The following is a 27,352-nucleotide window of genomic DNA, read 5'->3' on the forward strand; positions in this document are numbered from 1 at the left end:
ATTTGGGATATTTTTAAGAGGAATAGCCTTTGAAAATTAGATAGGTATTAAATAATAACAACAAAAGACTTCAGCATGAGGGATGATAAATGTTTGAGAGATTCCAAGACAAAGTATATTAATGTCATGGATAAGTAATCTTTAAAACTTAATATAATATTAACATTTTCTTAATGATGCCATTTGCAGTTACATAAAAGTCTAATCATACTTGCTTTAAATCAGAAATAAATATTTCATATTCCAGATTGTGTCCCTAAATGAAAATATGGTTTCATTCAGTTAAATTCTATAAATTTATAGTCAATAATTATAGAAAAAGACAATCCTATTTAGTGTTATGTGAAATAAAATCATGTTATAGAATGATATATGTGTAAGAACCACTATGTAAAATATGAATATAAACATTTATTATAAAATATATAAAAGTTTGAAAGGAAATATATCAAAATATTAGAAGGTTTTATCTTTGAAGGATATGCTGGGTTTTTTTCCCTGCCTAATCTTAAAAGGAATAATAGTAGAATTAGTTTAACTTCTGGTCAGTCACATATACTCTTAAGAAAAAGTAAAGTTAATAAAATACTGAGATATGAAGAATACTAAAATGTAACTTTTAATTGGTCTTAGATGATTCATTAGAAAATCCTATGAGCAAATAATCTCTCATAGACTTGAAAATTTTTAAAACTTTCCTATTATTTAGGGACAAAACCAGGGCTTTAATTCAGTTCTCTTGATTATTAGACTTTAAATTAAACTTTTTTCTTAACAATGTACATGGTGTATTCAGAACAGGGTGCATACAGAGAAATACAGAATGTGAGTAATTCTACAAGACAAATAATCCAGTCTTCTAATCAGAAAAATAGCAGAGAAAAGGGAGGAAGGGCTATTATAGATAAAAGAAGAAGTTATATTTCAGCTGGTGCTATGTAGGGTACTTGTTTAGATCCTAATAAGAACCAATCAAATTTAAGAGAGAGATTCAGGTACAACAGGTACATTGGACATGGATGTTTTCGTGTGATTTTAGGGAATAATTATAATTTCTGTTAGATATAATGATGGCATTTTGGTTATATTTTTTCAGAGTTTATGGTACAGTAGTGTGTGTGTGTAGAGGAAATAACTTCTTTGAGTTTATGCATGAAGTCATATGATATCTGGAATATGCTTTGAAATATACTAGGAAAAAAACAAAACTTAATTGGCAAAATGTTGATGGCTGAAGCTGCTTTATTGGCATGTAGAATTTTTGTTCTATTGTTCTACCTGCAAAAAAATCTGTATCTATATATAAATATGTCTCTATCTATAGAGATATAGATATACATGGTGGAAAAGAGAAAGTAAACATGAGAGGAGAAGACAATTTAATCAATTGTTAGTGGCTTTCTGACCTTTCAAACCATCTTCGATTTATAGTGAAGGTAATTTTATGATGCTACTCCTTACAGTTGAGGATAATTCTAAAATAGGACTCATGCCTTTTCTCATTTTTGCTAACATTGTTGAGGGAATAGCCAGATATTCAGAGTGGTCTGCCTGTGTTGTCAGCTGCTGTAACAGGAAGAGGCCAGCTGTGGAGTAGAAACTAAATTTTAGCTGCTCTGAAGAAGAGGCTTTCACTATTTTCAGTGATGGTACTGGTGCTTGAGGGAAGACCTTACGTCTAGAAATCCTTGCCTCCAAAAAGTGATTAATAACATTTCCTATGGTGACATATTAAGTAGTCACTTTGTTTGCCTTAATCAGCCTTGCAGGGATGGTCCAATATGGCTGAACACAGAATGTAGTTTATACGAGCCTTTAAAAGGGCAATTTCTTTACTCTATCCAAGTGGCACAACTATTAATTTAAAAGACATTTCATCTAAAATTATACTAGATTTATTTTCTGCAAACAACACAGCTGAGCTTCTCAGTCCTATATTCTAAACAAGCAAAAAGTGGACTCCAGGCATAACCATTCCTTTTTTTAACTATTGTCATGTTGTCTGGTGGAAAGATCTATTAGACTTACTCTAAAGTGGATTACTAGTTTTTATTTTTGTTAATCTTTCACCAGCCTTTGATTCCTGGGGTGGGAATAAGTTATGAGATAAAAATGCAGCAGTTTCCTATAGACTTTCCTGCTACAGATTCTTATTCAGGAGCAGAGACTGAGCAGTGCAACTATTCTCTTGTTGCATAAGAAAACATTTTCAAGTGCATTAAAAAAGAACTGTATTCCCAACTTACTTTTGGGTAAACAAGATACATTTTTTTTCTCTCAGCCTCTGAAAAGAAAAGACCTATAGTCAAAGGATATGCATTATTATCAAGAACCAGAAATGACCTTGGAAGACTATTGGTTCTACTCTCTAATCACTGCCAGAAAAAAAAGAAAATGGCTTCAGATCAACTATTCCAAAATTAAAGTCATTATTTGGTAGACATGTCACCTGTTTTGTAGTTGACAGCCCTATTAATCAAGTTTCCTCAAACTCAATGTTACCTAGAATGCTCCCCGCTGGTGCAGAGGACATGAGACCTCCTGATCAAAATGGCTAACTGAGCACACATGTTTACTTCCCAAGATTCCACCCTCACCTTCTGTACAGCCATTCCCTGGTGGAGTGGAGATTAATTAGGATAGGTTGTAGGAAATAGAGAAGGTATTTTCTTTGAAAATCTGAGGAGTAATATGGATGAATTTTTTTTATTCTAAAGCAGTAACTTTTAAAACATTGGTTATGCATATTTTGGTTTTATGATGACTTTCTGTTTAAGCAGAATATTCTTCTTAACCACCCTAGGTAATGAAGTAGTTGGGGAAAAAAATGGAGTGAAAATCTTTTGAAAGAAAAGGAGAAGTAAGTGTGGAACATATATGGAAGAGAAGCTTATAAGTAAAACTCTATGAAAAGAAGCTTTGAAAAAGAAAACAGAATTGCTAATAGAGCCACAAAGACAACAGCGGAGAGGAGCAAGCTGGGCTATAATCGCTACCACATTTATGACTGCAGAGGTAAGGCAGGAGGGCTTCATGCCTTTTGTTTCCTCCATCAGTAAAATCAGAATGATAATATCCCCATGCTCACTTAAGAAAATACCAGGAAAATAACTAAGATGACTATTTGAGAGCCTTGTTCAAGGTTTATTGATAATAAATACAATCCAAACTTAAGTTCGGATAGGCACAGCAGAAGGTTCCTTTGGATTCTTCTTGCTTAAGATGTTGGGCACAAGGGAGCAATTTTTAAGGAAACATTTTAGTGAAGATACCTCTTGTCTGGGAAACAGTGATGGTAAATTGATTATTTTGATAAGTTACCTATTTGTCTAGATATTTAAGAGTAAATTTATTTTTTTATTCCACTAGGAATAAAAGTTCTTATACAAGCAAATACTGTTAGAAAGTAGGCAGAAGAGTACATTGTAGTAATAGTAAATATGAGTACGCTTGTTTCAAAGTTGAAACAGATTACTGGATGATTTTGAGGTAATCATCCAACTAGTATGTTTTTTGACTTCACAGTTTTAAGATTTGATTTCTATTAGGTCGTCCAGGGGATATCAATTCCTGCAAATTGTGCCCTGCCCTATGATTTACAAATCTGAAACTGTGACCTAGAATTTACAGTTCTCCTTAATGTATTTATAACTTCCTTTAGTTTTCATCTATTTCACATATCTTAAGTTCCTACAAAATACCAGGCACTCAACTAGGAACTGGGTATACTAATGAAGAGACATCATTTCTACCATTTGAGTCAGGATACCTAAATACAAACCATTCATTACAATAAGTATTTCTTGTTATAGACACTTATGTGAGATGTGATGGGAGGATAGGGAAAAGAGCTACTCAGTCAGTCAGTTAGATTATGACTGGTTTCTTTGCCACCAACTGTGGATCCTTGTTTCCCCATTTTCAGAAAGAATATGTAAGAATTTTAACCAATCACATTCTACTAAATTCCAGTTTGCAATGTGTGCGTATAAATGTTTTAAAACAATGCTTCTTAGGATTAGGATTGTATCTCAAATCTTTTCCAACCATCATATGAAAAGGGAGCATGAGAGGCTTTGAAAAAAGCAAAGCTCTAAGATCTATGCAGAAACCATTCATCTGGGTTCACAACTACTGAAAGAGACTGGTGATCATTTAGTAAACCTGCTAACTTCAGGTTTTTTCCAACTTTTATCTGTGAAACAGAAAAGGTCAACCGGTGATTCATAGTGAAATAACAAATAAAAAACTTGCTTTGTGTCCTTGCAAGATATTTATTAGAAAAACTTAGTTCTGCAATTCAGTAGAAAGAAGAGTCTTTATTCCAGTGTAATAAGAGCATGCCTCTTAAAAATAACATTTAATCTAATTCATACCTGTTGTTAGAATTCTGGTGCTTGAAAGTGAAAAAAGCAAAAACAAAAACCAACCCAGTGATTAAATCTACCGTAAATCTTTAACAGTCCTTCAGGTAAGAATTATTTTATTTAGGTATTTTCAATTATTATATTTAATTAGATATTTCTAGGTAGATGTTTTTGGTTCTCAATTAGGCAGATTTGGGGAATCTACAAAATATGGGAAGCTCTTCATAAGCTAAAAGGAATAATAATAAAACTTATATTCATTGAGTACACAACCGTTGCCAGATGTGGTTCTCATAGTGATGAGCACTTCTGGTTTGGGAGCTCTCATAATTAATGATGCTATGAATATTCTTGTCTCTTTGGTACACATGCACATGCATTTTAGTTGAGTATATATCTCAGAATGTAATTTTCAAATCATATGATAGGCATATATTTAGCCTTAGGTGACAGTGCCAAACATTTTCCAAAATGACTGTACCAATTTTCCTTACATTTGCAGTGTATGAGAATTCCAGTTGCTCATCATCCTAATCAACATTTGGTGCTTTCCTGATTCTGACGAGTGTCTAGTGGTATCTTATTTTGGTCTTATTTTGCACTTCATAGTGACTAATAACATTGAGCACATTTTCATATATTTATTAGCCATTTAGATATCCTCTTTTGTAAAGTAATTAAAGTAATTAAAATTTTTAGCCCATTTAAAAATTAGGTTATCTGTCTTTTCCTTGCAGGAGTTCTTTTTATTTTATACATGAGTCCTATATAAGATATATTTATTGCAAATATCTTTTCCTGTGATGTGGTATACATGTTCATTCTTCATGGTATTATTTAATGAAAAGGAGTTCTTACTTTTAATACCATTTATCTTTTCTTTATGTATGTGATTTTTGTATTCTATTTAAGAAATATTTGCCTACCCAGGGTAATGAAGAAATACTATGTTGGCAGGTTTTTTTCAGTACTTTGATGTTGTCGTTCTATTGTCTTTTAGTTTTCATCAATTCTGGTGAAAGGCATCTGTCAAAACTATTGTTGCTCCTTTGAAGATAATATGTCTCTTTTTCTTCTGCTGCTATGAGATTTCCTATTTGACTTGGACTTTCAGCAGTTTTACTATAATGTGTTTAGATGTGACTTTATTGGAGTTTATCCTGCTTGGTGTTTCATGGAGGATCTTGAATCTATGGCTTTATGTCTCATTGTTTTGGAAAATTTTTTACCATTATCTACTCAGATATCAATGTGCCCTATTGTCTCTATCTTCTCCTTCTGAGATTCCAATTTCACCTATGATAAATATTTTCATTTTGTCCCGTAAGTCTCTAAATTCTTTTTTTATTATTTTCCATCTTTTTTAAGTTTCATATTTAAGTTCGGGTATTTTCTGTTGCCGAGTCTTCCTCTTCACTATTCCTCTCGTTAGTTGTATCTGGTCTGCATTCAATCTATCTGAGTTCTTAAATTTAGTTACTGCATTTTCCAATTCTCAAATTTCCATCTGATTAAAAAAATAAAGATACTATGTGGTTTTCTATCTTCTGACCATACTAATCATAGTTATTTTATAGTTTGTTTCTGAAACTCTTGTAGTTTTATTTTTCCCATTTTTCTCTTAGCCTTTGGTATTTGTCTTCAGAGTATGTGTGGTAATATTTAATTGAATGCCAGACATTGTGATTTGAAAACTGTAGGAATAATTTGAGACTCCGAATGATGTTTTTACAGTCTTTTAGGCTACGTAATAGATGGAGCTAATGAAAGACCAAGTTTAGTTTTTGTGAGAAGGCATATAAAATAAAAACAAATAAGATAATCTCAAGCAGCGATAAAGACTATGAATGAAATAAACAGTGTGATGTATAAAAGAGTAGCTGGTTATAGAGAGAAGGCTGCTTTAAGATAGATGAGTCAAGAAACTCTTCTCCAAAGAGGTGATGTTTGAATTGAGTCATGAAAGAAGTGAAGAATACAGTCAAGTGAAAAATTAGCAAAAACAGAGGAAATGGAAAGTATAAACACCCTGAAGTGGAAAAGAGGCAGTGTAGCTAGGACTTAGTAGGAGAGGGAACTAGCTGTACAAGATAAGGCTGAAGAGGAGGTAGTCAGTTAACACTAGTGAACTATATATATTGGGAGGAGAGAAAATATAAATGGGAGAACTGAAAGTGACTCCTAAGTTTGGCTTTAGCCACTGGCTACCATTTCTTGAGTTGGAGAAGACCAGAGGAGGAGACTATTTGGAAAATTGCTATTAAGAGTTCTGTTTTTTGACGTGTTAAATCCAAGATGCCTGTTAGGCACTCAAGGCAAGACATGTCAATTTGCGAATTACTGGCGTAAGGATGATGTTAAAACAACGCAAAAGGATAAACTTACTTGAAGAGTTATTGTAGACAAAGAAGAGAATAGAACCCTACACCAGGCCCTGGGGGACAACAAAACTTAGGGGTTAATCAAGAGTAGGAGCAGCTAGAGACACAGGAAGAAAACTAGCATCACTTAAGCTAAAAGAAGGGACTAGCCAGCTTTTATGGAGGGGATAGAAGCCAGACTGGAGTATGCTGAAGAGCAAATGCGAACCTTCCTGTCTAACAAAATGAGGATCAAACTGATATACAACTCATCACTCTCTAAACTCGCAGACATGCTAAATTCAAATAACAAATTTAAAGATATAGCGGCCTCATAGGAAAGAAATAGAAATTCCCAGGTACCCTCCCTAAAAAAGAAGAAACAGAAAACTAGAGTCATATGCACAGGAGCTGACACCAAGGGGAAGAGGGTGGGTATGAGTGGGGCAAGAAGGGCAGGGGTCATCTTACCCAGAAATAGACCCTAAAGCCTAGCAGCTTAGGTTTTTAACTCGTTCACAGTAATGGGAAGGGTGGTCTTGAAGTTATGTAGGAAATGACGTGGGAGCCAAGATCCATGCATAAAACCATGCATAAAACTGAGATGATGCAATTGTAGTACGGATGTTCTATTGAACTTTACCCTGGTAGATTCACTCTCTTCTGATCTCTTTACTTAAATTAGACTTGTAGAGTCAATCTCAGTTCTTAGATCAGGCTGGTTAGGAATCTAGGATGTTGACTGAAGATTATGTGTGTTGAACTTCCTTGTACATAAAGAGTGGGTAATCCTAGATCTGATAAAGTAGTAATATCTTTTTGGAATTGAGCTAACCATTCTCCTGGGAAAGAATTTTAGGCTCCCAGTAACTGTCTTTAATTGAAGGCTTAATTCTTTAAATCAAGGTGGTCAATTTAGTTCATGAGCAAGTAGTACACTGGATGGAGGCAAGTCCTAGGAGGACTTCTGGGAAGCTAGTGAAATGATTTAAAGCCCCTGTCTCCTTTGGTTTAAGGCATAGACTATCCATACATTGCCGCTTGCACCAGTAATGCTAATTCTTCTCTATTACATCGTGCAAATAAAATAGAAAAAAAAAAAGATAAACAGTGAAATCCTCATATAGTCTAAAGTATTTTACTGAAAGGCAAGCAAGGCCTGAAAATGAGGCTAAAAGAGGTGGTAAAAGTGTACCAGTAGCTAATTCCTGAACAAGGACCCCTTACTGTGATCATGGTTTCTTAGAGGTAGCCCCAAACTATTCTATTCAGCTTTCCCTTCCAAAATGAAAATTGCTTTATTGAATTTTTTCTTTTTTTCTTTTTTTTAACACTTTTTTTATTGAGTTATAGTCAGTTTACAATGTTGTGTCAATTTCCAGTGTACAGCACAATTTTTCAGTTATACATGAACATAACGTATATTCACTGTCACATTCTTTTTTGCTGTGAGCTACCACAAGATATTGTATATATTTCCCTGTGCTATACAGTATAATCTTGTTTATCAATTCTACATATGCCTGACAGTATATACAGATTTCGAACTCCCAGTCTGTCCCTTCCTACCCCTCTCCCCCTTGGCAACCACAAGTTTGTATTCTATGTCTATGAGTCTGTTTCTATTTTGTATTTATGTTTTTTTATTTTTATTCTTTTTTAGATTCCACATATAGGCAATCTCATATGGTATTTTTCTTTCTCTTTCTGGCTCACTTCACTTAGAATGACATTCTCGAGGGACATCCATGTTGCTGCAAATGGCATTATGTTGTCATTTTTATGGCTGAATAGTATTCCACTGTATAAATATACCACAGCTTCTTTATCCAGTCATCTGTTGATGGACATTAAGGCTGTTTCCATGTCTTGGCTATTTTAAATAGTGCTGCTATGAACAGTAGGGTGCAGGTGTCTTTTTGAAGTAGGGTTCCTTCTGGATATATGCCCAGGAGCGGGATTCCTGGGTCATATGGTAAGTCTTTTGAGGAATCTCCATACTGTTTTCCACAGTGGCTGCACCAAACTTGCATTCCCATCAGCAGTGTAGGAGGGTTTCCTTTTCTCCACAGCCTCTCTGGCATTTATCATTTGTGGACTTTTGAATGGTGGCCATTCTACTGAATTTTTTTCTGATTACAAATATGATCAATGTTCAATGTAAAAAATAGTTTGAAGTACTAAAAATAAAAAACTTTCTCTTCTTAAATCCCTAGTTCTTTCAGGCTCAGCTAATAACTTTGCCTTATTTTTACTGAGCTAATTGAGTGATTCAGTTTTTCCTTAACTCCACTCTATAAATATATGCAATTGGTATATACCTTTGTTTCTTGCCAGAACAAATTTCCTATTACTTGAGATACTTAAACTCAGTGTACATTGATTCCATTAAGCTTTAAGAGCATCAGATCTTGGTAGTTGGTATCAAGAATAACCACAGATAGACTAAGTTTATGAAGGGAAAATAAATCGGGGGAAAAAAAACCACAAAACATCTTGTATGAATGCTTTTTCATTCTTTCAGGCATTATCGTAGGCCAGGTCATGATATTTTTCCATCTGGATTTCTGCAGAATGATTGACTTGTGCCACTAATCTCTACCTAGTTGCTCAGTGCTGCCAGATTAATCCTAAATCTATTCTATTCAAGGACAATTTTCATTACATCACTTCACAACTTAAGAACTCTAAGTGTCTGTCTATTACTTGTCTAAACAAATCATCCAGGCTTGGCATGGGTGGGAAGTGGGCCTGATTCCTTGCTAGCTATTCCTCACAGATTCATTTTCCTCCCATTAATATGTGTTCCATGCTCATTGCCACCCCTGTGAATATAACACCAGCTCCACACCCATCCTCTTCTTTCAACAATTAAAATTCTATGGTTATCTCATGACTCTGATCAAAACTCACCCACTTTCCAGTGATCTCTTATAACTTACACTTTACAGTATAGTCTGTCCTCTACCCACTAGCATGTATTTACTGGTTGGCTTGGTTATAGCTATTCTTTAGTTATTTCATGACTATCTTCCCTCTAGGGCTGGCTCTATGTAGGTATTTCAGGTGTGAAAAGTAGAGTCCGTGGAATAGATCCTTGCTCAGAAATACAGAAGCCATGGGAAATATAATTGTTCAGAATGCTTCCCCTATCAACATTTTCAAGTCAGATGGTCTACAACAAGAAGTCAGTTTCCAAATCTCAATATCTTGGTCATGGATACTGCCCATCAGAGTTGAGGACTTAGGAGTTGGATACGAGGACTGCTGCATGGCACTACGGACATATTTAACAGGCCATTGTATGGTCAACCAAGACAATGGAAAGCAATATAGAATAATAGAAAGAACACTGGCTTTGGATTTAGGCCTGGGTTCAAATTCAAGTTCTACCATATATGAACAGTTACCTTATCTTTTCAATTTCCTCATATTTAAATTACATATACCTCACAGTGCTATTGTGAGGATTAAATGAGATCACATGTGGAAGGCTACTGTGGTTCCCAGCACACAGTAGGTACTCAATAAATAGTAATTATAATTATCATCTTTGAGTTATAGGAGGTCTCCACTTCATCAAATTAGGTTATCAGTTAAGTGGAATATCACAAACCAAAAAATATCCCTATGTAGTCAGTTTCTTATGCTGAATTAGCTGGAATTCTTCTTTGAGTACCAATTTATACAACATTTGGTAGTTGATTTGCTTTTAAGGAAAAATCTTTAAAAGATGCTAAACTGCCTCCTTAGCCAAGGACACAGCAGGGCTTTCTCTGTCCTCGTAGATGGCACACTCAGTAAGAAATCAAGATAATTGCTGTAATGCTGGACTGGATGCAGTCCAAAGGCCAAGTTCACATGTATTAGTATTGCAGAACAACTCCTAAGATTATAGAATCTTGGCTTTGGAGAGATTTTCTTAGAGGATATGGAATTTTGCTGTTCTTTTTAGAAATCTCCATTATAACAGTCCAGTCGGTCATCTAACTTCTGGTTTAAGGGGAAAGTCACTGTCCCACTAATCAGTCCATTCTGTCGTAAGCTCTAACCAACATATAGTCTGTTCTTAATTAAATCCAAATATGCCTGCCATGACTTATTTCTAGTGGTTCTAGTAAGGCCCACCAGAGCAACATAGATTAAGTATAGTGCCTCACCCATTTAGTTATCTATTCTAATTCCCCTAACTTCCTCAGAATAAACATCCTAATGTCTTTAATTATGTAGCTATGCCTATTTTCAAGGTATATTTATTAAACATTTGGCTGTAATTTAAAAATTATGAGCTAAGAAACAAATGTGAAAATCCAGAATTCCAAGAGGAAGCTGAACTATTTTGATCAAATTTAGACAGATTGTTTTTAATAACCAGGGTATTGAGACAATAGATAGGGCATATGTGCTTTTTGATATGACTCACTAAGTGAAAAACAAAACATGCATTACAATATGATCTTTGAAATAATAAAATTTGGAGCAGTGATTAATGCAGTATTTATCTGATTTTTAACAACATCTTATATCCACATTGTATGCAAAAGAAGTTGAGCCCATCTTATTATTAAAAATGGTTATCAAGATAAACTTAGGTAGAGAAGACTTACAGAATCTTGGATTCGTGGGTCTAAGCAGTAATGTTTTTCTCTGTTCAAAATGGGATGAAATCATAGAAAGCATGAAAGCAGAGAAATAACATTCAATTCAACAAAATTTAATGCCTTCCATATGCCAGGTGGTAGAAATAAGTAGTACATAAAAGTACATGGTTCTTGTCCTCGAGAAACTCAGAATCTAGAGGGGAAAACAAATATAGATAACCATAAAAGACAACAAGAAAAAAATAAGATGCTTATATTTCTACACATTTCTACCTCTTTGGAGATTGTTAAATTTACTTTTACAAGAGAAATAGAATGTTGATGGAGATTTAAAGACTCCAAAATGCATTTAATTAAGTTTAGTGTAGAGATCTTCAGACAGATCTTATATAGGTTATGATGAGCCTTACTTACGGACAGATGCACATCAGTAAACTTAAAGACCAAAACTCGGAATGTAGAAGAACTTTAAGGAGAAATTAAACAAGTGAGAAGAAGAAATAGACTGATGGCATAGTTGACAGCCTACGTAGTTGTGAACATGATGAACAGAACTGGATCATACCATATGTGGTTGGGAAACACTGTTCTGTAATACGCTAATGCTTGGCATTGTTGTATTCTTATTTGGAACTTTTCCTTAATTTGGGTTGCCAGACATTTAATTACATATGGAGAACCAGAATGGACCTAGAGAAGCCTGACAAATGAGAGTAAAGGAAATCTTGTGAGAAAAAGTTAAATAAACCTTTTGTCCTCAGGAAAGAGAAAGTTTGAGAGGCAATTAGACTGTTTCCCATATGAGAAAAATAATGTTAATTACTTCTCATTTCAGTGACATAATGAATAAGAACAGAATGGTCTAAAGTCCAGCTGTGAACATTGATTTTGGACATATGAACTTTCAAAGACATCATAATATACATTAAAAGATCAAAATGAGAACTCTTATAGGTTTATATTTTCACCTATTTAGCTGGTCAGGTAATCTGATCATTTGTACCTTGATTCTGGGCAAATGTTAAACAAACGGAGGTCTTTCACAACAGGGTGATTAAGGTTTACAGGAAGATTCTGACGGCAGCTCTGGCGAAACAACTGGGAGTAGCACAGAGTGCAGGAAAAGGCCCAGGAGCGGAAGATGACATCATTTTCATATCGACAGCTAGTTCTTCATCAAGAAACATGTTCACATGTCTTAGGCTACAGAAAGTGTTAAGGAATCAATATGCCATTTCTGCTGCTGAATTTTTAAAGCTTCGCATCCTAAAACCCTAGTCTAGGGTTTGACATGAAAATGTGTTTGTTACCCACTCAGAGGAGCAATCTGGGTCTCTCAGCCTAATCTAGGTAATATTTTTAGCACATACAAGATAAGTTCACTGTCTTAGAGAGACCATTGTAGCCTGAACATATAAAAATTGGCACACAAAATCTGGATCAGTGAAAAATATGTGTGTGAAATAGCCAAGTTTTCAAGTAATTACTAAAAGTTTTTTTTTTTTCCCTAGAGTAGACAGGAAGGAAGTATTGAGCTGGATTGAGGACTGCATGCCTAATAGTAAACTTGCAATTAATGGAATTAAATCAAACCACCTCATACCCTTTCCCTTAAAAAGAAAACCCATTTCCCCCCAAAGCCCCCTAACACTTCCACTAATAATAGTGGACAATTATATGAGAAAAGAGGGGGTAGAATTTCAGTTTTCCTATGCAGAAAACTATTATTTATTTCTCTTTTTTAAAAATTGAAGTATAGTCAGTTTACAATGTTGTGTTAGTTTCTGATGTACAGCACAGTGATTCAGTTATACATACACACATATATATTCCTTTTCATATTCTTTTTCATTATAGGCTATTGCAAGGTATTGAATATAGTTCCTTGTGCTATACAGTAGGACCTTGTATTTATCTATTTTATATATAGCAGTTAGTATCTGCAAATTCCAAACTCCCAATTTATCCCTCCAGAGAACAGATATAGAAATAGATATTTCTGTATTTTAACAGAGATTTGTCATTACAAAGGCCAAATGTCAAAATAAGTCATATTTTCTCATAGGTCATACATATGTGCTATTCTCTGATACCTATAATGGCATATCATAATGATGTATTTTTTCTATCTGCTCCATCATTTTCTATTCTTTATAAATCTTTTCTGTGACTTTCATAACTCTCTGACATACATGCATGCTCCATGTGAACACTCCCAAACTATTCCATACACTTATTTCCTTCTCATCACTTCCCTATCAGAAAACAAATGACATTTGACTGTTTGCTATGCTAAGAAGAGCCCTAGTGGCAGAGAGGTGAGTCCCAGGACCCAGATCCCTTCTGACAGGGTCGCCTCATTTCACTACTTAGAGTTCTTTTAGAGAGGAAGCCGGCATGCCCTGGCTGCTTCTCCCAGAGGTGTAAGCTGACTGGTCTGCCTGAAGCAGAAATGAAAGTCCGGTTCGTGATCAGTGTTTAAGAAGGGAGACCAGTGGAGAGGGTCAGCCACCTACCTCTCTCTGGCCTGTCTGTCTGGAGTACAAGTGGAGGTTTTAGAGGGCTGGGAGTAGAAATGGAATTTATTTACCAGGAAAAGGATATTGGTAGGCAGTCTTCAATCCAGCTCAATACTTCTGTCAACAGCATGGGCTCTGGGGTCAGATCACTTGTGTTCAAATCCTAGAATTTTCTCATCACTATTTTTTTTTATTATTTTTACTTTCCATGCCCATCTGGTATAAAAGGAAAACCCACTGAACCCTTGCTATAGCCCAGACACCCGCACCCTAACCACGTTCAATTTAGACCATCTTCAGGGTCCTTCTGCTTCTCTTGCTTTGTTCTCCAGCTTTTTAAAAGTTGTATTCGGCACACTTTCAAAATGCTATAGTCGGTCTCTGCCACCACCAGTTGGAGCAGCTCTGGGTTCCCACCTCCTGCATTCTTATTCCAGCCAGGCTGAGAGGGTGACAGGAGGGCAGAAATGCTGGATGCTGACTCCCAGTTCCAGGCTAGGTGGCTGAGAGGAAAGCCAGCCTTTCTGGGCCCCGGCAGCAGAGGATGCTACGCTCCCCAAGCATCTTCCCTTGGGTCTTACCACGGCACCCTCTTGACCAGAAGCAAGGCCTGCCGTGCTGTGAAGGGCCAAGGTCCTGGTTACATTTTGATGTCCTAAGGCTAGAAGCAGGCTACCTCTCGAAGGAGCTTGGAGAAGCATCTTTACAGCTGTCCTAGCCCGAATGGCCAAGTTCGTCTGAAGGGCCCGGTAAGCACCCTCAGCCGCTGAGGAGCCGGCAAAGCCTTACCCTTCGCGGCCCAGGGGGCGAGGATCACCCCCAGACTCAGGGTTCCCAGTGTGGGACCTGGGAGACCCCACAGAGAGTGGAGAGGGCTGCTCCTGGGTTTTTCTGTCTTGGCCAGACCTGGAATGATGGAGGGAGGGCCTGGCCTGAGTCTGGCTGGCTTGAAGAATTAACACTTGGATCCCTTGGATCTTTGAACTGAGTGAAAGACAGGAATGCACATGTACACGAGTTATTTCTCTTCTGGTGGACACCACACTCATTCCTCGTCCACTACTGCTCTGGTAACTGGGAAGTAAAAATACAAATTTCTAAGTTTCTCTTTTGTCACCTTGAGCATATCATGGACCGGCACTGATCTCTCAGTGTGGAACCCAGAGGTCTCTTAGGGATCATTGCACACTAGGTTGGTAAAGGCTTTTGGGGGAGGGTATAGCTCAGCAGTAGAGTGCAGAAGAAAAAAAAACACGCTTAAAGCTGGTGAGGGGAGGGAGCAAGTGATGACATACCTTCAATGAAGACTTAGACCTAAAGGTGGAGCCTTTCATTTGATCATTATTATTTAGCATGATATGCCTGAAATATGAATTAAAATATTTTATCTGAGTATAACCAACTTGTATACATTAGAAATTGATATTGATCAGACAAATCGATTAGTATAAGTGTATTCACATTCTGTAATTGTCAGAATGCACCTACTCCAATTTTGTTAATATTATGAAGAAAAATTACATGTCTGGGCTGCTGTCTTTGTATATAAATGTTACTTTAGATAATTTAAGCACAGTCATAAACAGGAATGTTTGATTCATTTAAAATCTTTAAAAAAATCTGAGCTAGATTTTATAATTTATGCTTCTCAATTCCTCTGCAGTCTAGGTATATTCCTTCCTATGTTATACCTTCAGAGAGCCAAACGTCGTGTTAGTCTACAGACTATGAGCTTTGTAGGTTCCAGTCTTTCTTTTTCATGTTTAGTTTTGCCGTTGGACTCTGGTCCTCAGTGTCCTCACCTGTGATGTGAAGGAGTCGGTGATGTTATCATTAAGGTCAAGCATGAGTTTTACACGACTAATCCGTTGTAGAACACAACTAAAATAATGGTTCTTTTGTAGTTCTCTTGGGGCTTTTCCTATTTCTGGGAACTATGCTGGAAAGATTGAGGCATCACATGGAATATGCAGGGAAACACAATGAATAATGGCCATGTCTTGAGGTAGTCTTAAAGGCTAAAAAGAGAGAAAGGGCTGTTTTGTTAGAGGTGTTTTGCTTTAAGGAGAAACATACTTTCAAGTACCTTCCTTTAGTATTTTTGGATAGAGTACAAAATGTGTCCTTTTAAACGTTGAAGTGCTTGAAGCACTTTTGCTCTGCACACCCACGGTGCAAGCTAGTTAGGAAGGGCAGAGTTCCTGGCCTAGCCCTGCAAAGTATGGGGTTTGAGGTCGAAGCGGGTTGGGCCGCTAAGCCTGGACTTAGGTGCGGGAACCCCTAGCTGGGAAGGCCGCGGTGAGGCTGCTGCGAGTTCAGCTGCACGCGGGCTCGGCGGGCGCCGCGGGGCCGGGAGCACCTGTTCTCCCCACGGCAGGCCCCGCCCGGAGACCAGCCCCTCCCTCACCTGGGGGGCCCAGGAGGCTGGATCAGGGGCCAGGCAGGGGCCAGGACACTGAAGTGGCTTGCTCACTTATGTTTTCTTCTAACTTTGGGGGTCTAATTCCTTCTGGGCGGAGGCTGGCGGCTGCACTCTGGATAGTGTATTGACAGCGGGCGTAAGGGCGATGGCCGGGACCCACCAGCTCCGCCCCGCCCCTGCGGACGTGACCGTGGCTGCCCCCGCCGCCCGGTGCTAGCGCTCCGCCCCCAGAGGGCGCGCCGTGGAGCCACACGCCCCTCGGCCGCCACCTGCGGGGCCCGACCAGCCGGGTGCTGGGCGCGAACCCGCAAGGAGCGCGCGGCGGGCGCGGCAGCAGCGGCGGCGGGAGGAGGAGCCCGGAGCGCGGCCGAAGGACACCCCGTCCTCCAAATGCTGCCACTTGACTGAGCCGGCCGCTGGGGAGAAGGCGGCGCCGCTGCCCCTGCAGCTGGACCGCACTTCGCTCCGGCCCCGGCCTCAGCTCCCGTCCGCCCTGCCGCCAGCCCGCTCCCGGGCAGCGCCGGCCCCGGGAGCTGAGGGAGCGCCGATGCCTGGTCGGCCCCGCCGCCGTCCCGACGCGCGAGGGGCGCGCGGCTGCCCGCCAAGGAGCTGTGTGAGTGAACCCCTGGTGGGAGGGCGACCGGCGTGTGTCTGTCGGTCTCGGCTCGTCAGCTTTGCCTTTTTGGTTTTCGGTGGCAGAAACCTGTGAGTTACAGGAGGTTTTGATTAAAGCGGATCTTTCTCGGCCAGGTGTCTGGCATTGGGCCTCACTTCTCCGGCTCCTAATTGAGGACTTAGCCCCACCTTGTTCTGAGCCCCCAAATGGAAGGTTTTGCATTATGAGTTGCAGTTTCACTTTCCTCCCTGAAGAGTGAATGAAGATTTTCAGGTAAGAGATTTGCCTGTGAACATTTAATTTGTATGCCAAGCTGTCAGGCTTGTGCTCTGAAAGGCATGTCATGAGCAAAGTGCGAGCGCCTCTGCTTTTAGCGGTGGGAGGCTGAACCTTGAGGTGAATTATGATGCAAATGGGAAATAAAGCGCAGTAGACAGCAAGATCCTTCAGCCTTTAGGGGAGAGGCAAAGCAGAAAAACTGGAGTTATTTCTCTTCTGTTTCCCGCATGCTCCCTCCCCATCCTTTATGTAAGTAGGTTAACATAAAATTATAAATTAGTAAACGTTTCTCATCAAAGACGCCATCGTTTTAGGATCTGGTGTTTATGGTATTTATTTTAGGAAAAATTTTAGTTAAGGATTCAGAGGAATAAGGAGTCTACTTTTATTATATATTATTACAGTGTATAAATCACATCAAGATCAACAGTTGAATGTTATCTTTTTTCCCTAGGACGAGGTTGTTTTCAAATACCTGATACGGGTACCACATAGAGATGGCAAATAACATTATTTAGGTATTCTGTCTGACGTATTCAGCGGAATGGCCTAGAAAAACAACAACTTACTTGTTTTGCCATCAAACAAAAGTTACTTTTTAGGCCTACAGCCTTATATCAAAAGAGGACTTTAAAATCATAGACCAAACTCCAGCCCATTTTAATGTCCCCCTGTTGCACTCCTGACGGACCAGCCACACTTTGGGCAAACACTTCAGTGAGAGGGAGCTAACTGCATTGTGAGGTATCCCTCTTTCTGTTATTATTAGCAAGGCCTTGTTTACACTGAACTGACAACCGCTTCCTTGGACTTGTTTATCATTAGTCCTACTTTTGCCAGTAGCCCTCCTGCTTGTGAAATTATATGTAGAGTTTTTCAGCCGAGATCTAAAACTTTCATCCAACTGAAAAACTGTTAACAAATGAAAAGTCCAGGAGGAAGGTATTGCTCAAGTGGCAGAGTGCATGCTGAGCATGCTTGAGATCCTGGGTTCAATCCCCAGTACCTCCTCTAAAAATAAAATAAAACCTAATTACCTCTCCCCACCAGTTTAAAATAAAATGATACAATAACAAATAAATAAAATATTGTTTAGGAAAGAAATGAGAAGTCTAAAGTGGCACAGAGTAAAACTTTTGTCTACTTTACTTGACAGCCTTTCAGATCCCTGTGCCTCAGCTTCCTCATCTGTAAAATGGGAATGATAATATACTCTTGCTACCTGTAGGGTTATTATGAGGGTTAAATGGGATAATGTTCATAAAGTGCTTAGCATAGTTGCCTGGAAGTTAGTAAATGTTAATTATCTTCACTAAATAATAATCACTTTTATTTTTCCTTCCTTACGTTAAGACCCTTCTCTGTACTAAAGATCCTTAGCCCCAAATTGAATTCAGTAATTCAGTCTAATATGCACAGGGCAGGCTGCAACAAGTTCCTGTCCTCAAAGTTGTCTAATTTTCAATTGGCTTTTTTTTTTTTTGGTGTAAATACACCAAAGTTGACTGAAAACCTCACCACTACTCCTGCTCTACCCCTCCTCACTTTTTAATTGTGCAGTTCAAAATTTCTTGAATATGAACTTTGTTTTCTCTCCCACTACTGTAAGCCTCTCTCCAATCTCTGGTTTGTTAGATGTGTTTAATCTTGATTGTGGCAGTCATCACGTTCACCCTACCTTCTGGTTTTGCGGCACCTGCACGTGGTGAGTTTGCTCACCATTCAAGTCATTGATAATATATGGGACAGGTCCTTTTGCCATGGTGGCACATCTAGAAACCTGTGGCACAGAGAACGTCCTGGACTTTTGGAACCTGGCCCTGACACCTACTAGCTTTGTGATCTTGAGAAACTTCTTTTCTATATCAATAAAATGAGGTTAGAAACACATACCTTTCAAGTGATTGTTAGAATTCAGGGTAATGTGCTGAAAGTACCAAGCGCAGTACTGGTTGGGAATGTAGGTGGCCCTCAGCTGAGACAAATTAATGAATCAGCTGAACTCAGCACTGTCCTTTGTATTTGTATCAAACTCTTCTAGCCCATAGATCAGTCCTCTTCAGAAGGACATCATGAGAAACATTTTAATGAAATGCTTTGCTGAAAGTAAACATTGTGAGTATTCTCTGATCTGTCACAAAAGTAAATGACGTTAGTTTAAAAATGACTGATTCTTAGTGAACTGCAAGTTCCCAGAAGTCTCCAATATTACCCCCCCCCAAAATGTTCCCTGTTTTTTATTTAAATCTTGAATTTTGCCAGAGATCGGTATTAACTGGTTTGTAATGCCTAGGAACTCTGATTTTTTCCTTCAGTTTTGAATTTTAAAAAAATTAGGGGAAAAAAGTGTGTTTCTTGAGCTTTCCCTCCTTCTCCATGTTTTTCTAAAGGTAGTCAGAATATTTCTGTGCTTACATCTGTGGGTTCTCCTTGGAATATAATTCACCAGAATTTGAAGACATGAATTCTTTTAAAGTGACTTCTTCTTCATGTACCTTGGTTCTCTCTCAGTGAGGTTTCTTCTGTTCTTTTCAGCTTAAAGATCATTTGCTTTTAAGACAGCAAAACAGTTCCTGAGCAATTCTATTTTCTTTCTCTAATTAATATACCATCTGCCTTGGATTTGGATTTGGAATTTTTTAAACTGGAGCATGTTTTCCATATAAGGGTGCTGTGAACAGAATGATGGTGGAGAAATAAATCAATCATAGCATTATAATGTTGAATATTTGGGGAGTAATAAATAACTCTGGTCAGTATCTGATATAGAAAAAGCCTGTACTTTAATAATTAATTTGTTCCTTATAAATTGAGAATTGTGAAATAAAGGATGTTTCACAAGGGGCTGAAGGTAACATAAATTAGTGAGTGGACAGGTGCCAGATACAAGGGAGTGAGAGAGTCCTGTGGACTGGAGAGTGAATGTCCCGCTTGGAACTGTTCTAATTCAGAACACTTTGAACATTACACTGGCCAGACAGCACACTGGCCCAAACACTACTGTGAGTTTGGGGCGTTTGCTCGTAAGGGCCCTGAAAGAGACAGAACTACGTATAGTTCACCATTTTATCGCCGACATCTAACACACTTTGAAGCACATGGATATTTGATAAATAGCCAAATTTTAATTAGCATTCATTAAGTGCCTCTATGTGGAGAACTGTTCTGTGCAAAATAACAAAAGGAGAAATGACTATGCCCTTGAGGAACATTTAGTCTCATTTGGGGCGGCAGCACTTATAAATTAAATAGGCTAGATCTGAGTTCAAGAAGAGAATTCTGGGTAAAGGTTTGGGGAATTCCAGGAAGTCTGCATGAGGGAGATGGGACTTCCTCTAGCCTTGAATGTGGTACAGCTCTGATTTATGCAGGAAGGAGGGGAAAGGGTGCTGGGGGGAGACACAGGGGAGGTGGTGGTTTTCAATGTGAGGTAAGGCTAGAAGAAGAAAATGAGCATGTGCGTGTGGTAAGGGTTATAGTTTGAGAGAGGGAAGTTTCCTTAGATTGTTACGGAAACGACAGGTCAGTCAAGAAACAAGCACCACTCGGAGGGTTGGAGTACTCAGATGTATTACGCCGGCGGGCTCAGAGGGGCTTCTGCTCCGAAGCCCTGAGCACCTCCAAGACGTGCACATGAGGTTTTATAGGGTAAAGTACAAGCTTTGTGTATTCGGCCAATAGGCATGGAACAGCTTTAGCATCATTATCATCACAAAGATGGAGGCAGGGAGGCAGCAAACCAACATTCCAAAGCCAGATATGTATCTTTGAAAACCCAGCTGGCTAGCAAAAAACATGAACAGCAAACCAACACTAATTAACCTAGATTTACAAGTTAGTCTAGCAGAACTCAGATCAGTATTCCAATACTTAGATTTGTGAGTTATCTTGTTAGACCAGCCCAGCCTCTCCTTCACATTCCTAGACTTGTGAGTTATCTTGTTAGACCAGCCCAGCTTTTCCTTCACAGGATTAGTGAGAAATTAAATCCAATGAATAAAAAGGCTTTTAAAGAATGTTTGAATTAAACATACCCCTGCCCCCACCTCACCTCCACTTCCCACCGTGAAACACTGTAGCATCAGCTACAGAGCATAGGAATTCTGCGACACCTTAGGAGTATGGTGTATGTATCATGAAAGAATTATCAAAATGTAAATAGCAAAACTTTCGGAATTCTTGTCCTTTGATCTTGAGTCAAAGTGGATTTGGACCCTGTTTCCCAGTTCCCCATTAAAAGAATAATGGTTCTTTTAAGTATTCAAAATTACGTATACTACTACCTGGAATTTAATTCAGTGCATAGCACTTAACGCTCTTTTAATTTATTATTTATGCCTCCTACTTGTTCTAAAATACTTGAAGTGGTTTCAATATGTAACATAAAGACTAACCTTGAATATGTAGGGAAGGGAAAAAAACCATCTTCCTCTACCCTCTTAAGTTCATTGGCGGGCCTGCAAATCAAACATGATAGATTAACAGGAGAAAAAAATTAATCACCTGTGTATGCGTGGGAGTTCATAAAGAAATGTGATTCAAGAAACGTTAGCACTGGGGACTTGCATATCATCTTAACAAGTGATAAAATGTGGAAAGAAGCTAGACTAAGGAAAGGGGGGTTGGGGCTTCTGGCATGACAGTGAGTTCTAGGGGGGAGGGTGATAGGAAATGTAAGATAAATAAGGGTTATTTGTTTTGCAGATAAGAATTGTCTCCAGAGTGGTTCTCTTCTTGGTGTAGGAGAGGGAGACACCTTTACAAAGGGAAATTTATGCCCTGCTTTTGGACAGGAAGGTGGATGGCAGAAAGCTAATTTCCTTCACATCAAACAACCCTTATGACAGTGAGGCATGCTTTGGGGTGGCAGACTGATCCCGTTTTAATTACTTAACGACAACTGAGGTAAATAAAAGTTAGTGGCTCAAAAAAATATGTCAGTTAAGATTATTTGATCAATTAAGCTGACTAAGATTTAGTTATTTTGGACCAGCCTTGAATTAGAAACTATTAAAGTTCAGGCTTGAGTGAGGCAAAGTGTCTACCCTCTGTGAATTCATAGTCTTGTGAGAGAGACTGACAAACACACCATCCATCCCAGTGTAATGGGATCTGCATTCATGATTGTAATTCCACAAGCTCTACATTGTTAGGATTGTTTTGGAGTATAGGCTTCCACCATTGAGGGAGGTTTTGCGATTAGGGTGTTTTTCTTGTGGGTGGACTTTAGTGAGAGGATTGGGAGAACGGTTCAGAACCAGGGAGTTTCTGGTTACCCAGGATAATTACTCAAAGGTTAGCTTTTCCTTCCTTTCAGTGTTTTCTTCCTTCCTCTTGGCTCACTGTCAGTTTAGCAATGCTCTTGTAATACCTGCGTTTCTTGTGGTGCTTTTTGTTTTCCCTTTCACTATTCACAAGGACTTTCAGGCAAGCATTATTACCCTTAGTTTAGAGATGAGGAAGCAGTCTCAAAGAAGCAAAGAAAAACTGCTCATTAGATTCCTCAATCCTTTTTTAGACAAAAGCCATATGAGGAAATCTGTAGAATCTATTGGCTTTTGTGACTTTTCTGAGCCCTAAATGATACAAATGTGCTGTACATGATCTATTTCTCTCCTTAGGCCCCATTAAGTTCAAAGAAAACCTGTGAGAAAAAGATTTTATGCATTGATTTTGAGTATAAAGGCATTTTGTTTAGTGGAGCCTTTTTAGTTTGGTATTTTGTGACATCAAGGTGTCATTTTTTAAAACAACCTCGTCAGGATCTTTTGGAGGAAACTTAGTAATCTTTGTAAACTTTTCTACTACATTTTAGGAGGCAGTTTGTAATATTTTCAATGTTTGGTATCATTTCTTTACCTAATGATGATTCTACTTAAAATTATATGATATTACAAGGCAGGCTTTTAACAGTCCTGAAAATATTTTCAATGAATGCAAATGTTGTAGGAAATTGTTAGTTCAGATGACAAATATGTGCATTTTTAAACAATATTTTTGTTATTTACAGTCAGGTTATTTTAAAATTGTTTTGCTATGGATAAACCATTTGACCAGCAATTTAACTAGTCAGTCAGTTACCAGTAACAGTACAGTAAACAGTAATAAAAAGTTAACACATGAACATTTCTTCACGTTACTAAATAATTTGTTAGCATTTATTTTTGTATCATGGACTACCCTAAAACTTAATTGCTTAAAATAACAAACATATATTAATTTCATAGTTCCTGTGGATTAGGAATCTGGGTGCAGATTAGCTAGGACCTCTGCTTCAAAGCCTTTCACCGTCAGGTTGTCAGCTGGGGCTGTCATCTTATCTGAAGGCTTGAGTAGGGGACAGTCCAGTTCCTTGCACACTGCCGTACAGAGGTTTCCTTCATGAGCTTCTCCACAGCACTGCTCACAACACAGCAGATGACTTCCATCAGAGTGAGAGAATAAGTGCAAAACAGAAGTCATGGTTTCTCTGATCTTAGAAGTGACATCCCGTTGGTTTTGCTATATTCTTGGTAGAATTGAGTTAGTAGTCCCTCACTTAAGGGGAGGGGATTAAACAAGGCATGGGAATTCCAGGAGGCAGGGATTGTTGAAGGCCTTTTCAGAGGCTGTCTACCGCAGTTATTTAACAATTCCATAATATTCTAGGATATAGCTATATAATAACAAACCTCTTATTATTGGACATTTAGGCTGTTTTCAACTTTTCTTTATATAAAAGGGCTTTCATGGAAATTTTTCTATATAAATTTTTGTCTACAACTCTGATCATTTAAGATAGATTTCTAGAAGTGAGATATTTGGGTTTGGGCTTTTAACATGAATTGTTAAGCTACTGTGGAAGCAATCTGTACTACTACTACTATCTGTGTTTGCACCCTATCCCTTATAAAACAATTCTTTTGAAGAATGGGTTTGTAAAATAAATTGTTCCATAATTAGGCAGTTTATTTGAACTAGCATATGTCACAAAATGTGAAAGGCATGCACAGTGAAAAGCAGCAAGTTCCTTTAAACTAGAGTCAAAAGATACGGGTTTTAGAACAGGTAGTGCAATTGGTCTCTCGAACAATGTCATCAAGGCCACATGCTTCCAGAGGCAGGATACTTAACCTGAAGTTTATAGTTAAATGTCAATGTACTTTGTAAAATGAGGAAAAATAATTCCTTTCTGTTGTATAAAATGATCAAAAGACACCAGGGAAAGGGGAAATGGAAATGAGACTGCTCAGCAGAAACAGAAAGAGATGGATAACAGAGATGGACTCTGAAAAGCTCCAGACACCTGGTTATCGTTTGTAACTCAGGGCTGCACACACTCTGTTGCTCTCTAAGAGTACAGGAATTTCTTTCAATTATCTTGACTTAAATTATTTAAATCAATTAACATTTTCAAGGCCCTTCATTATGCTAGGTATATAAAAGTGAGATATAAAGATGAACAACAATTACTTATTTCTCATCTTTCAGAAAGAATTTGGTATGGCCACGTACCTGCCTTCAAGATTTGAGGCACACACAAACTTGTAAACAACGCAGAATGGGAAAAATAGTGATGGGAATAGGTATGTTAGGAAGTGTACTTGAGGTGGACACTTAAGAATGAGTCCGTTTTTAAAGAGATCTGTGTGAATAAGAAAGGAAAAAAATAAGAAAGCTCCTTTAAAAGAGAAAACATTTACAAATGTGATGCAGGAGTCTACAGAGTAAATAACTGGCTTAGTATATAAGGATGAGTGGATCATGATTTTCAGACTGCAGTGGATCAAGGACCGAGTATTCATTTTTGTGCTCTGTGTTTTATTAGTTTCCTGCTCTGATTCACGCTCGGTTCCTAGTTTTAGCTACACAATCTAAATAGTCCAGTTGTAACAAACTAAATACAACACTCTTGACGTCGTTACCCAGCTCCCCCACCCACCCCTGCCACCTCCATTTATCAACACTTGCTTAAGGAACTGGCTTCAGAATTTTACGGAGCTTAATTCATGTGTTACGAGTCCAGTTGTGTCATTAGTTAGGACAAGACATAACTGAGAAAGGAGTACAGAATACAAAGTTTAAATGTTTTACAATCTTACTGGTCAGGTTTTCTTCAACTAGTTGGTCTTCATTTCCTGCAAGGATTTAGATTACAGTGCTGGAGGAATTAACAGCAGACTGAAGCTCACTATTTATAGTTATGAATAGGAGTGGTCAGGTGAAGCCAGAGTTGGACCCAAAGTAAAGCCTGTTTGTTTCTCTTCTCCACCTGGAGGACCTGGTAAATTAGATGAAGCACTGACACCTGACTTAGATCTGTCACCTGGCTCTAACTCTTCAAATGACTAACTAACTTCAAATAACTAACATCCCAAATGACTGTCAGCATTCTTAGGTTATAATTCTTTCCTTAATTATAATCCTAAAATACAATGACTAAATCATTAACTAAAAATAGCTAGTAATTTGATGTTAGTAGGTTTAGGGAACAATCTTAAGAGAGGAGGAAAGGAAGTAACACTTACTGAACATCTTCCATGTTCCAAGGCGGCTCTAGGTGCTTTACGTGTAGATGCTCACCTGATGTTTATGGTGAACATCAGAGGTGGAATCTCCATTTACAGACAAAGTCGCACCACACAGCTCTACTCAGATTTATTAGAATCTCAGACATTGTCCTTTCACTTACCAATGTTATTTTCTCTGCCTTTCCATTGAGAAAATTTGGCCCCAAATGTGACTTCACAAAGAGCCTCCTGAGACTGCCCTGCTGGTGAGCGGCTGCACACAGCGTGTGTTCTGCGTGCCAGCCACTCAGTGTCCGAAGACCAAACAGTGGTGTGCTTTAGGCGACCTTCAGACTGACCAAAATCATATTTACTGTATTTTCTAGCTTTTACTTTTTCATGAGAGTATTAAATTTAAACTGAGTTCATTTATGTTTGCCAGTTTAACTGGTGTCATTTGACCCTGTTATGAATTTATACCCTAAGTCAGTAACTGTCAGTATTACCAGTACAAAGACCTCTGTTTACTGTCCAGTTTTCATGGACCCCTACAGGAAGGAGGGTCTTAGTACTCTTATTAGAGAACACATAAAATAATGACAAACATGCTATTAGGGACTTTGTTTTTTTTTTTTTTTAATGAACTCAGTTATATCTTTTAATGAATTGGCATTTTTATTAATTGCATCTAATTGAAATTTGAAAGACAGTATATTCACTAGGCTTTTAAAGAGCACAGCCTCCTCTGACCCCTGAAGACCACATCTGTTGTCCCTAGAGTTTCTCCTTTTCCAAAATCATGCAGTATGCAGTAAATAGAATCATGCAACATAAAACCTGAGACGAGCATCATTGACTAGCATGCCTTTAAGAGTCATCCATGTTGGTATCAGTATCTGTTTCCAACTTTTGCAAGTATAAATAAAGCTGTGATGAACATCCATGTAAAGCCTTTTATATGAACACAAGTTTCATTTCTCTAAATACCTGGGTGTGCTAGGTTATCTGGTAAGTAGATGTTCCAAATTTAAAAGAAACTAAGCTGTTTTCCAGAGTGGCTGTACCATTCTGCATTCCCACTAGCAATGTATGAATGAAAGTTCCAGTTGCTCTGCATACTTACCAGCACTTGGTATTGTATTTTTAAAATTTTACCCATTTTAATAGGTGTGTAGATGTTATCATAGCATGATTTTAATTTGCATTTTTCTAATGGCCAGTAATGTTGAGCATCATTTCATGTACTTACTTGACATCCATAGGTGATGTCTTAAGTGAAAAGTTTGTGCAAATCTTTTACCCATTTAAAAAATTGGGCTTCTTACTGTTGACTTTTGATAGTTATTTATCTATTCTAGATTGAAGTCATTTGTTGAGGAAATAATTTGCAAATATTTTTCTTCCTATCTGGGGCTCATCTATTTCCTCTACAGTAATCCTCAGAACAAAAGTACTCAATTTTGACTTAGTCCAATTTATTAATTTTTTTCTAATGGCCCATGCCTTTGGTGTTTTACCTGGAAACTCTCTTACCAAGATCATGAATATTTTCTGTGACATCTTGTAAAAGTCTTATGTTTTACATTTAGATCTATGCCTCCTTTGGAGTTAACTTTTGTATAAAAGGTAAGGTATATTTTTGTGTTTGGGAAGGGGAGCAGGATATGGCTGTTGTTTCAGATCCATGTGTTGGAAAAAC

General features: G+C 38.1%; 1 protein-coding gene across 6 annotated transcripts in view; it reads left to right on the forward strand.

The window, feature by feature from the left end:
* Positions 1-27,352, forward strand: part of C5H2orf88 (chromosome 5 C2orf88 homolog) — a 61,598-nt gene that overhangs the window by 26,399 nt on the left and 7,847 nt on the right. Inside the window, exons 2-3 of one of the 6 annotated variants that reach the window (XM_072961312.1) lie at positions 2,804-3,015; positions 4,870-4,942. The exons of 2 other annotated variants lie outside the window; for them this stretch is intronic. The gene's annotated coding sequence lies outside the window, so the exon portion shown is untranslated. Of the gene's footprint in view, positions 1-2,803; positions 3,016-4,869; positions 4,943-16,549; positions 16,883-17,019; positions 17,159-27,352 lie in introns of those variants that run through there. 3 more of the 6 variants (XM_072961313.1, XM_072961310.1, XM_015244180.3) reach the window with 3 other exon arrangements.

This window comes from Vicugna pacos, chromosome 5 (genome assembly GCF_048564905.1).
Source record: "Vicugna pacos chromosome 5, VicPac4, whole genome shotgun sequence".
Lineage (NCBI taxonomy): Eukaryota > Metazoa > Chordata > Mammalia > Artiodactyla > Camelidae > Vicugna > Vicugna pacos.